Below are 12,158 nucleotides of genomic sequence, written 5' to 3' on the forward strand. Positions count from 1 at the left end.
GTCAGAGTTTGAGGGGAAGTACAGCATCAAATTTATGGTAACAACAGTTTTCTTTAAAGCATAACAGCAAAGATGAATTGGCAGATTCTGGTTTGCCATCTTTTATACAATATTGCCCTCTATGGGAACCTAAAATATTGAAGATTTTAGTTGAGTGGTAAGCATATTTTTGGATATACTTCTGTACTCATCACATGCTTTTTTCCCCCTCAATTTAATTACTGCTTCCTTCCTCACCTTCTAACAGACATAAACAGCTGAGCTGGCAAACAAATTTATCATTCCTTCATTAAGTAGTGTGTTTACAGTACCATTTTACTTTATTCATTACAGAATTCATTTTAATTTATTTATGAATTTTATATTGCATTCAGTTATTCATTTTGTCTTCTTTTGGTAAAATATCTTCATCTTCAGAGTACCATATTTATTTCCAGTTAAGCTATAATTATTTCATGTATGATCATTTCTATTCAGAAAGGGGAAACATCAATTAAAGCACTAAAATAAAATGATACTTATAATAGAAAAGATAGAAAAATCATATTATATGATGGAACATTTAGAAATTACAATGTCATTCCTTTGATTGTATAAATACAAATCAAATATATATATATACATATATATTTAAAATATTTAAAGAAGAAATGAAGACTTTATTCTTACTAAAATATTTTTATTCATGAGTAATATTAGGGAGATTTAAATGACATGGGTTCTAAAATGGAAAACGAATCTGGGTTTTCTTATCCATGGGGAAAATTGATTTATAACACATCTTTGTGGCTTCATCTTGAAATGAGTTATTGCTTCTATTTGTGGAATATAGAACTGACGCTATGATTGCATTGAAAATATATTTGTATATAAATATTAGTGCACCCCCTCCTTATTTCCTGGCTCTAAGTTGCCACCATTCATTCATTCTTAAGTTTAATTTTTTTTAATGTACAAATATCTACTTTATGCCATGACAGTGCTCCAGGTATTGAAGATATATCTTTAAAAAAAAAAGATATGATTTCTGTCTTCAAAAAGCAAAAACGCCATTGCTTGGATTATGACTGGGGACTCAAAATTAGTGTGTGTCTCTAAGACAGGTAATGGTAGCAATATAGTGCTGTATACCTAATCACTAGCTGGTTACAGAAGGCAACACTGGGGTTACAGGTGGAGTACAGTCTGACCCTTGTCATATATCACATATGTTTATTTGTATCACCTCTCAAGCATAAAGGAGACTTTCAACGATTGCTAGCTAACTTTCAAACATCATATTTTTGTACCATTGTTCACAACTCACCCTTTCGCCTGCCCCCAACACACACCACTGTACTAAAACCAAATTGGAGAAAGCGTGACAGCATCCATTGAATTGCCCCAGAGTGATGGGAATGTCGAGTGAGGTGTAGAAGCTAACGGAACAGAAGCCAACTTAGGAAGCCTTGGTGAAGCATTAAGATTTCCCACGCTGATCAGAACATTAGCAGGAGTAGCTCATAAATGAGATGCTTTTCCCCAAAGGACTGGAACAGACAGAAAACAAATGATATTGGGATACCTAATATAAAATGAATTTACTAACAGATGAAATGAAATATCCTTTAGGACAGAAAGTTCTTACAAATTTATCACCATGATGTTAGGATTCTGGTCTGCAAGAAGGTGTCTCATTTTGAGCACTTCGGACTTTAAGTTATAGAGGATATAAAATGACTTGACTTGCAAGGCCTAACTCAAAAGGAAATTGCCACGAAACCATAATGAAATTTTGGCAAACACATTACAAAGAACAGAAAGAGAAATGAAGTAAACAAAGAGTAACTCCCTATTGTAGATACCCCATTCATACTGAAGCGCTTTGCAGTATTTAAAGATTCTCCTCTGATAAGAGACTCCCAATGGAGCTGTGACCTAATTAATGTACTTTAGGAACTCTAACCACTTTTATTTAGCCTCAAAAAGTGAAATTCACTGAAAATTCTCATAACAGGGATCAGACCATGGAATAATCATAAATTCAATTTCTACTGTGTTCCCCTCCCTCACCAGGGGTCTCACTTATGTGCTACCCCTTTTTTTTTTTTTTTTTTTTTTTTTTTTCCGGTACGCGGGCCTCTCATTGCTGTGTCCTCTCCCGTTGCGGAGCACAGGCTCCTGACGCGCAGGCTCAACAGCCATGGCTCACGGGCCCAGGCGCTCCACGGCATGTGGGATCCTCCCGGACCGGGGCACGAACCCATGTCCCCTGCATCGGCAGGCGGACTCTCAACCACTGCGCCACCAGGGAAGCCCCTGTGCTACCCTTTCAATACACCACAAAGATTTTTGTGATTCAATAATGCTTTGGCCAACATCTGCTATTTATTAAAAATCATGTTCCTTTAAGCTGTTGTTAGCCAAACTGGAATTGGACTGTTTAGTCTGTTTGTTCCCTCTCTTGGCCTTTCAAGCTTTGCATCTTCAAAGGATTTATTTGAAGCATTAACGTGCTGATTTGTTTCTTGCTAAAACAATGTGCTACAGTGATACTGGCAAGAAGATTCTTTCTTCCAACCTGTGGTTCCCATTTATTCCTCTCTCAATAACTTGCTAACCAGAGATCCAGATGTGTAATAAGATACCATTTAAGTATGTGAATGGAATACCTGTTATATAATTAATGCTACATGGCACTAATTTTTCTCACCATGTATATGATTCCAGTGGAGCTAAGCTGGCTTTATGCTCTTTCTTTGTCACATGATTTCTTATCTGACTAATTACTAGCAGAAGGTTTTTCCTTAAAAAAAGAAGTTTTTGTGTTAGTCACCCACAGCCAAATTAGAGACTTTTCGCCCCAATGGCATAAACTTTGAACATAGCAGTTTCTTCCATTCATGCTTTTTCCTTTAAAAAAGAGTTAGAAGAGCTTGTTTGTGTTGGTTGGGACAACTAGAAAGTTGCTCATCATTGAAAAAATAATAATTATAAGGAAAGGGGACAGAAAGTAGTACCATGTTATATAATCCTACATATATAAGATTTAGTAGTTTAAATTGTAAAATACATTAGTATTTTTTTCTAACATCTTTATTGGAGTATAATTGCTTTACAATGGTGTGTTAGTTTCTGCTTTATAACAAAGTGAATCAGCTATATGTATACATATATCCCCATATCCCCTCCCTTTTGCGTCTCCCTCCCACTCTCCGTATCCCACCCCTCTAGGTGGTCACAGAGCACCGAGCTGACCTCCCCTGCTACCCACTAGCTATCTATTTTACATTTGGTAGTGTACATGTCAATCCTACTCTCTCACTTCATCCGGTTTACCCTTCCCCCTCCCTGTGTCCTCAAGTCCATTCACTACATCTGCATCTTTATTCCTGTCCTGGCCCTAAGTTCATTGGAACAATTTTTATTTTTTTAGACTCCATATATATGTGTTAGCGTACGGTATTTATCTCCTGACTTACTTCACTCTGTATGACAGACTCTAGTTCCATCCACCTCACTACAAATAACTCAATTTCCTTAAAAAACTAAAAGTAGCACTACCATATGACCCAGCAATCCCACTACTGAGCATATACCCTGAGAAAACCATAATTCAAAAAGAGTCATGTACCACAATGTTCATTGCAGCACTATTTACAATAGCCAGGACATGGAAGCAACCTAGGTGTCCATCAACAGATGAATGGATAAAGAAGATGTAGCACATATATACAATGGAATATTACTCAGCCATTAGTATTTTAATTGTAGTTATTCAAAATTGTTATTTTTGTAGTAGAGTTAAGGAAGAGAAATAAAACTTGGAAAACTAAAAATGTATATTTAAAGCTATACTATCTTCTATTTATAACCTGTACATGCATGTGAAGGGTTTTTAAAAAATAGAAGCTACAATGGGCTTCCCTGGTGGCGCAGTGGTTGAGAGTCTGCCTGCCGATGCAGGGGACGCGGGTTCGTGCCCCGTTCCGGGAGGATCCCACATGCCGCTGAGCGGCTGGGCCCATGGGCCATGGCCGCTGGGCCTGCGCGTCTGGAGCCTGTGCTCTGCAATGGGAGAGGCCACAACAGTGAGAGGCCCGCGTACCGCAAAAAAAAAAAAAAAAAAAATAGAAGCTACAAGATACTTGTAAATAATTCTTTGGCATTTTCTTTGCAAATTTCTATTTATTTTAGATGCATGGATTTAAAACTTGCCTTTAGTATTTATTAACAAAAAGAAAGTTAATGAGAAAAAAATAATGGAAATTTTAGAAATTGTTAAATTTGCTGAATTTTTCTGAACTCTTCTATTATTTCTGTTAGTAGATATACTTACTGTCTTTCACTGTAAAAAATGAATTGACATATAAATGAAACAATGAGTTTCTTTCTTTACTAAATGTGTTTGGTTTGGTTTCTGCTTCTTCAACTGAATAAGTAGGCACTGGTGTATTGTTTATATGCTTTATATACGTTTTAAATGTGTATTATAGAATATTTTCAATTTTTTTTAATTTTACAATTTCAAAACCATGCATATAATACATTTTTTTAACTTCCAAGGAAATTCAGTTGAAAAAAGAGGTTTTGATAGCAATTGAATAAAAATATGTGGAGCTCCAAAAATTTATTAGTTCAACATATTCAATTCAATTTAATAAAGATCCGTTGAGAACTTAGTATATGTCTGGACCTGGACCTGTATCTTAATAGATAAAGAAAAAATTATATTGCACTTCATGGGACATGAAAAGAAAAATAATAAAATTCAACTATGAGCAGGTGGGCAAATGTGTATTATTGCAAGCTAACTGTATAGATGCTACATCTGACTTAAATGCAAGCCCTATAAATTGTGAAACACAGGTTGAGTGATTAAAAAACACTTTGAGAAAGTTATTCTTCCTATCTTCTCTTGCATATCACATTTCTTCTTCACAACGTTCAAGGTCATTTACTTCATTTCCCCATCCTAACAGATTAGAAAATGATAAAAGTTAAAATGTTCACAAAGTTGTTTTTACTGACTGGAAAATACAATTTACAAAGGAAATTATGAGAAAACTATTCAAGATGCTTCTGGGATTATTTTATTTTTATTGTTTAGTATGGACACCATGAATTTCTCCAACTTTCCCCAGGAGTAGCAAGGAAAGCACTTTGTGGTTGGCTCCCATCATTTATACATGGTATATCTGATGGAACCCTCTATCCCCAAGACTATGTTTAATTCTGAATAAACAATGAGAACAGCACAACAAATTGTTCTGTTTTTTTCTTTCCCTTTTCCTACTAGGAAGTTGAACTCAGAAATTTGGATTTTTTAAATTTTAAAGTTAGTGTTTAACAGATGTTTTAATGTATTTTGTGTTAATATATCTTCCATTAATATTGTAGACAACACTTTTACATTGTCAAAGTGCTTTCACTCTATTATTCATTTCATTCCAAATAATAATGTTGTTTCTTTAGCTACAGCATTGTTTATAGACTAATACTGGATTAAAAACATATCAACATCTTTTCCTCGTAATCAATTCACACCAACTACGGTTATCACCAGAGCTAAGGATATAAATCCTCCTCTGTGTTTTAACACCATGGCTTTGTGTAAGTGAAATTACTCTGATAAAGTAGCATTGTTTACTGAGCTGTAAAATAGAAATATATCAATAAGATACAAAAAATGAGTAATTTTAAAATGTTTATTTTCATTTGTGTATACGTAAGACAAAAATGAGGACTGAACTTGAATAAATAAAAAGACGTTATTAGTATGAGAAACCCCATAAAATGGAAAAATCTTCAATCAGCTTTTTTATTTATTTTATTTTGTTTCTCAGCAATTAGTGTTTGGCTTGATGTTCTAATAATTATTATTTTATTAAGATAGTATTGAACTGCTTAGCTGCAATTTATTTATCCATTTTGTATTTTGATGTGAGTCACTGTGGAAATTCTTGACTTGACCTTCAAATGCATCTTTGCTTTGCAAACATTCTTAAAAGGTAGTAAATAGTTCTTTGAGTCTTGAGGATTTTCAAAATACAAATTTTTCCTTTAGTATACTTTTATTTATTTATTTTTGTTGGTTTGTTTTTTTGTTTTCTGCGATATGTGGGCCTCTCACTGTTGTGGCCCCTCCCGTTACGGAGCACAGGCTCCGGACACGCAGGTTCGGCGGCCATGGCTCACGGGCCCAGCCGCTCTGCGGCATGTGGGATCTTCCCGGACCGGGGCACGAACCCGCGTCCCCTGCATCGGCAGGCGGACTCTCAACCACTGCGCCACCAGGGAAGCCCTCCTTTAGTATACTTTTAGCCTGTGCACCTGAAAAAATAACTGACACATGATCCATGATCTATTAGTGATAGTGTTGTTAGGTTAGGAAGTAACTGGTGTAGTCTTTGCAATTTACCAGATTTTTTTCCTATCCTCTACTTAGCATATGCTTACAGCTTGCTGACCCTCAAAATTTTGTGCAGCATAACACTAGTACCACTGAGTGCATTAAAATTATTCACCCAAAGACCACATCATTAATAAATGTGTGTTTCGAGGGACAATCCCCACTCTACCTGCAGCATACTGAAAGGGTCTGTGACACCACCCCAGCAATTCTAGCAGAGCTCTTTCTCACCAAAGACACAAGCATACCAGAACAGAACTTTGGGTTTGAGAAAAGTTTGCAGCTCTCTTCTCTAGCCTATAAGGGGCCTCGAGCTGAACTGTCATTAACACATTTTATTTCATTAAATTAAATGGTGGAGACTAAAAACGTACCCAAACAATATGAGCCCAGGGAATCAGATAGCCTGGAATGAAGAAATACCCTTGAAAGTACTTTACTTTTATCTTGTATGTATTTGAATGAAGAAGTTCAAAGAACTTTACATAAAGTAAATAAGTGTAATTTATAATATGCAATGTATAATATCTTTATGAGTTAATGTGAGTTAGTAGAGAACAAAGAGCAGGTAATCCTTATCCTATATTTTGCCAAGTAGAAAGTGAGACATGGAGATAATTTTTGTCCATGCTGGGAATAGAAGAGAACTTTTCCATAATAATCCAGTAATTTACCTCAATGAAACCATTTATACCCTTAATACATGCACATATGCCTACTCATTGTTTTTCTTCTAGCATTTATTATGATCTAAAATATTATTATTAATTTCAGGAATATGTAGGTCACTAGTATTTCTCCAAGTTTCCTCCTGCTCATCCTTGGCTTTTGTTGAGTTCATAACTCCTGTTCGACTAGCACACATTTACCACAGAAAACCCTGTTGTGAACTTTTCTTTTTTCACCCAATAGAATCTTCTGGTACAGTGTCATAGCTGCAAAGTAGAATTTTACTCTCAAATTTCATAGGAATCAGTCCAACTGTACAATGAAAGATTATGCAAATCCGCAAGGAACATCTAATCAATCACCGTGGTGTGAGAGGAATGCAGCTGATCGCTGAATTAGCTTCTGTGGGAATGTATTCATGTGTAACATCCCACTGACTGGATGACATCACAACAGCTCCAGGTCCTTGAAAGTCTTGAGGATGATTAGCCGAAGGAATTGGCCGTTTCTGCCAATCATAATCCGACAGAGCTGCCTTTATAGTTCTGGAGATGTGGGAGAAAGAGGGGGGAGGGAAAGACCAACTCCAGCTAAACGAGAAGCACAGCAGCAGTAGCAAGAGCAGAGCCGGAGCAGCTGGTATTCTGGTGATTAAATAGTTCTCGTAGCCTCTCTGCTGTACTCGGTCCGCTCCCTGGTGTAAGTCTCATGTTCAAGAAGGAAGCTGCATTTTAACGGTGTGCTGAACAGAGGTTTGAATCATTCCAGCTGGCTGCTTGTTTTGAAAAGGACAATGTGCGTATAAATAAAAACAGACTCTGCTGGAAGAGTCCAGATACTAGGACTGGAGCTAAAGAGTGCTCTCGGAATATTAAGGCAGATTGTATGAACTGAAAGCTCCTTCTAATTAACCTGGAGCCAAATGAATCTGCATACTGGATATCTCATTTTCTAACTCGGATAAATACAAGTTAGAAAAAGAAAAAAAAAATTGAAATGCTTCTCTAGGTAAGTTATTGCTTAATTTGCTGAAACTGAGGTGTGTGCATTAAATGAATATATGTTGCTTAGCTATGTAAACAAGTTGAACACAATAAAGTTTTATCTGTGAAAGATTTATGTAGAAGCAGATTATAGTTTTAAACCAAACGCAGTTTCCCTTTTCAGCATATGTGTGCTTACCTGTCATTACTCTTTGTGGAAGTTATATTTGCACACTAAATGGAAAATACAGTCCTGCCTAAAAAAAGATACAACTTGAAATATTGTAAACTGTTGCCAGAACATTTGCATACTAAAGATCTCACTTGATAACAATTTTAGCCTTTTCATATTAAAATGCCAGTATTCCAAACTCAAGCCGAACAGTGGGATTATAAATGTTTCCCTGAGAAGTGTTACCGATAACATGGCATTCAGGTTACTCAAGATGGGAACTCCTCTCTTTGGGACCTGAGATTTATAGCCACGTTCTGTCCTAATGGTCTGCTTTAGAGAAGCAGCTGTCACAGACATTTTAAATTGCTTTTAAAGAAATAGATGCTTTCCTACTAGGACCTATTAGGAAAGAAAAACAAATTCTTAAAACAATATATGCCATATGCCATAAGCACAGATTCCCAGGAGGATAAAAACAGCTTTATGTTACACCTGTAAATACCTCCAAATTCCTAATGCACAGAATAAGTTGAAATATAAGAAATGTTATTTAGGGAAGAGATATGGGAACATATGTGTATGAATAACTGATTCACTTTGTTATAAAGCAGAAACTAACACACCATTGTAAATGGTGTGTTATACTACAATAAACATGTTTAAAAAATGTTATTTAAATATGGTTTTCATTCATCTCTTCCAGCATCTCTGATTAGAGAAAGTTAAATAAAAAGGGAAACTTAAACCTGTATTTTCCTTGTAATTTTTCCTCATTAATAAGATACTGTATTTTTCAGAGTTACTATCAAGAGTATTTCAAGTGATAATATATTTTGTTTGCTATGATAGGTTATACTGTGAGTTCTAATATAGCTCTGAGAAAGTTTCGATAGTTTATACTTTATTCTGTCTTTTCAAGCTCACTATTTCTTGATTTCATGGTGTTGTCTATCAGAATATTTTTCATCAACTCAATATCATAAATGTTGTAAAGTAAATTGCATGCGAAGATATTGATGTGTTGTCTTAATTATCAATATTTTAGTTATTCACTTTCTTACCAACTTCACGATTCAAATCCTGTGAGTTTCTTCATACAAATGGAAATAGATGAAGACAAAAGTTGTTGTAATTGGCTGAATATCTCCCAAACTAGGAGGCAATTTTTCCCCACAAAGATATTAAAAGTCTTTTTTATATCAAAATAATAATTTTAATTTATTCTATTAAAATATTTCAGCTAGCTATATCCAGATTCCAGGTAGGTGCTATGTTGGTCATGGCTTTTTCATGAAGCAAATGTATGTAGAGAATGTAAAGTCCACTGACTAAAAAGTCTAAGTCTTCAACTGAAATTCATAAAAAATGTGTGATTAATAAGCAAAATGTATTCAACACATACATTTACCTCCATACAAAAATGAGAATTTAACATAATTTAACACCTGCTGTGATTGTTAATATTGTTATAATAAGAATCCTGTGAATATATATCTTATGATGATCAATGTGACACAGCACCTACATTTGATAGAAGTCTCATGATAAGCTGATGGAGATTTTTGGAAATTGAACATTAAGCAGAATCATCGTTTTTTTACTCCATCTTAATGGCAGTTGGTCAGCACTAAGATTGATGCTTAGAAAATCCTTTGAAAAAATTATAATATGTATGACTTATTAACTATAACATGAAATTCACCCTGAGAGGGAAAATATAAATGCAATTTAGAAACTCAGGCATCATTCTTAAATAAAAAGGTAAAACTTCACAAGGATTCTAATATTTGTTTTCCTTTCTATAAACTTGCCAATGTATGTAAATTGCATTTTTTTTCCTCCAGCTGAAGTTATTATCTAAGAGACATCTCATTTAAATGATTTTCCTTAAATACCAAAAGAAAGTAAATGGAGACTATTTTATATATAAATGCATAAAATCATAATTTGGAATTAAATAAATGCAGTTTCTTAATTCAAATCTAAGTGCTAACCTTACTTCTTAAAGATGTTAAATAAATGCTCAGTAAGTATTTGTACCCTATAGGTCTGATGTTTATATGATCCTCAGCACGTTCTGTTTGAGTGGGAAAGGTGCCATTGAGAATAAAATCCAAAAATCAAACTTTCTGTGCTTCATATAGTAGCAACGACTCAGGGAGAAGAACAGAGAAACGTTTAGCATGCTTTGTTCAAACTAGAAGTTTCTAGCTGGTGCTGCTGTCTCCCCAGATTTGGAAAGCAGCTGGGAAAAGTTATAAAATAAAGCTAGAATATCAGCCCTGGCTGGAAGCAATGGCAGAGAAGCTGCGCACCCAGAAGGCTAATTCTTTCTGAGCTGAAATTCATTGATAATGCATTATGCTTAAAGTCTAACCTAAAGTGTCACTTTTTTCTCTAGTACAAACTGTGGGATATTTAAAGAGCAAATATATTTTCTGAGGAGAGTAAAATTTTAAAATAGCGAACTTGTCTTCTTTATTAAAGGTTGCCCTAATGAAAAATGTGAATAGCCTAGCTGAAAGTCCTATAAAATATAGTTGATGTTCAGGAGCAGAAAGAGAAATAAAGATGAGATGCACTGCCTAACCTTTATCTTGGAGATGGCAGAGTGGTCAGAAATACCACATATATTGGGGCTTCCCTGGTGGCGCAGTGGTTGAGAGTCCGCCTGCCTCTGCAGGGGACATGGGTTCGTGCCCCGGTCCGGGAAGATCCCACATGCCACGGAGCGGCTGGGACCGTGAGCCATGGCCGCTGAGCCTGCGCGTCCGGAGCCTATGCTCCGCAACAGGAGAGGTCACAACAGTGAGAAGCCCGCGTACCGCAAAAAAAAAAAAAAAAGAAAAGAAAAGAAAAGAAATACCACATATAAATACATGCCCAAAAGAAGTGTGAAGGTTTTCTGAAAGTAACTGGCCTAGTAAAATTTACTGTAGAAGTAGACTTACTAAAACTGTGGTGGTGTATATCTTGTGAAGCTAGACAACAAAAGGGAAAGTTAACTCTCATCCATATTTATTCCAAATCACTAGGAAAAAGGGAAACCATGTTGTCTGTTGATTTATTTTATGTTTATGAAGTGAGAGAAATGGGTCAGGTGGTAGACATAATGCTGCTGTCTTCAGCCATCAGGGAATAACATTTAGTCAACCTTTTCTTTAACACTTCAGGAAACTTTCAGCTATACTGTTAGAGTGTCAAATGCCCTCTTTTTTTAGTTATTTTCAGCAAGCTTCAGAAGTTAGAGATGTCAACTGCAATGTAGAACTTTTATAAACACAGTCTTATTTCCAAGTGTTCTTTATCTCAGTTTTCTTAAGAATGCTATCACATTCTAGAGTTGACAAATCTAAAATATCTTTTAGAATAATATTGAACTGATAACAGATTTTCCCCAAATCCAAAACAGTCTTAATAGAATCCAAACATATCAATGGCTTTCAGCATTTCAAGACAAATACATTTTTTTTAAATGTGAAGATAACTTATTCTCCGTTCCTACTGGTGAAAATGTTTGTGGATATAAATTGATATATTTATTTCTTTTGTCTTCTTATAATTTTTCTCTATTCATAAAGATCCTTATAATTCAGGCCATGACATAGATTATAACAAAATAGCCTGTATATGACAAACTAAATATTGGCTTTCAAGTGACTCATTGAGGAAATTCTCATATATAGGCTACCTTAAAAATATTTCTTCAAGAGATATACTTGATACTTTATGAATTCTAAATGATAATCATGATTAACTAATTGGAATTAAGGAAACATGAAAACATTGAAGGGTTAAAAAAGACTGAATGCTTGAGAACTTAATTTGGTGATGTACTCAGGGTATCTGAGAAAACAAAGCTGATGACTCTAGTTCTAGAAAGAAACTTCTTTGCCAAACTCAGTTTTTACACTTCTTAGAAACTAGTATTTTAAATATT

The sequence above is a fragment of the Pseudorca crassidens genome, chromosome 4 (assembly GCF_039906515.1).
Source record: "Pseudorca crassidens isolate mPseCra1 chromosome 4, mPseCra1.hap1, whole genome shotgun sequence".
Taxonomy (NCBI): domain Eukaryota; kingdom Metazoa; phylum Chordata; class Mammalia; order Artiodactyla; family Delphinidae; genus Pseudorca; species Pseudorca crassidens.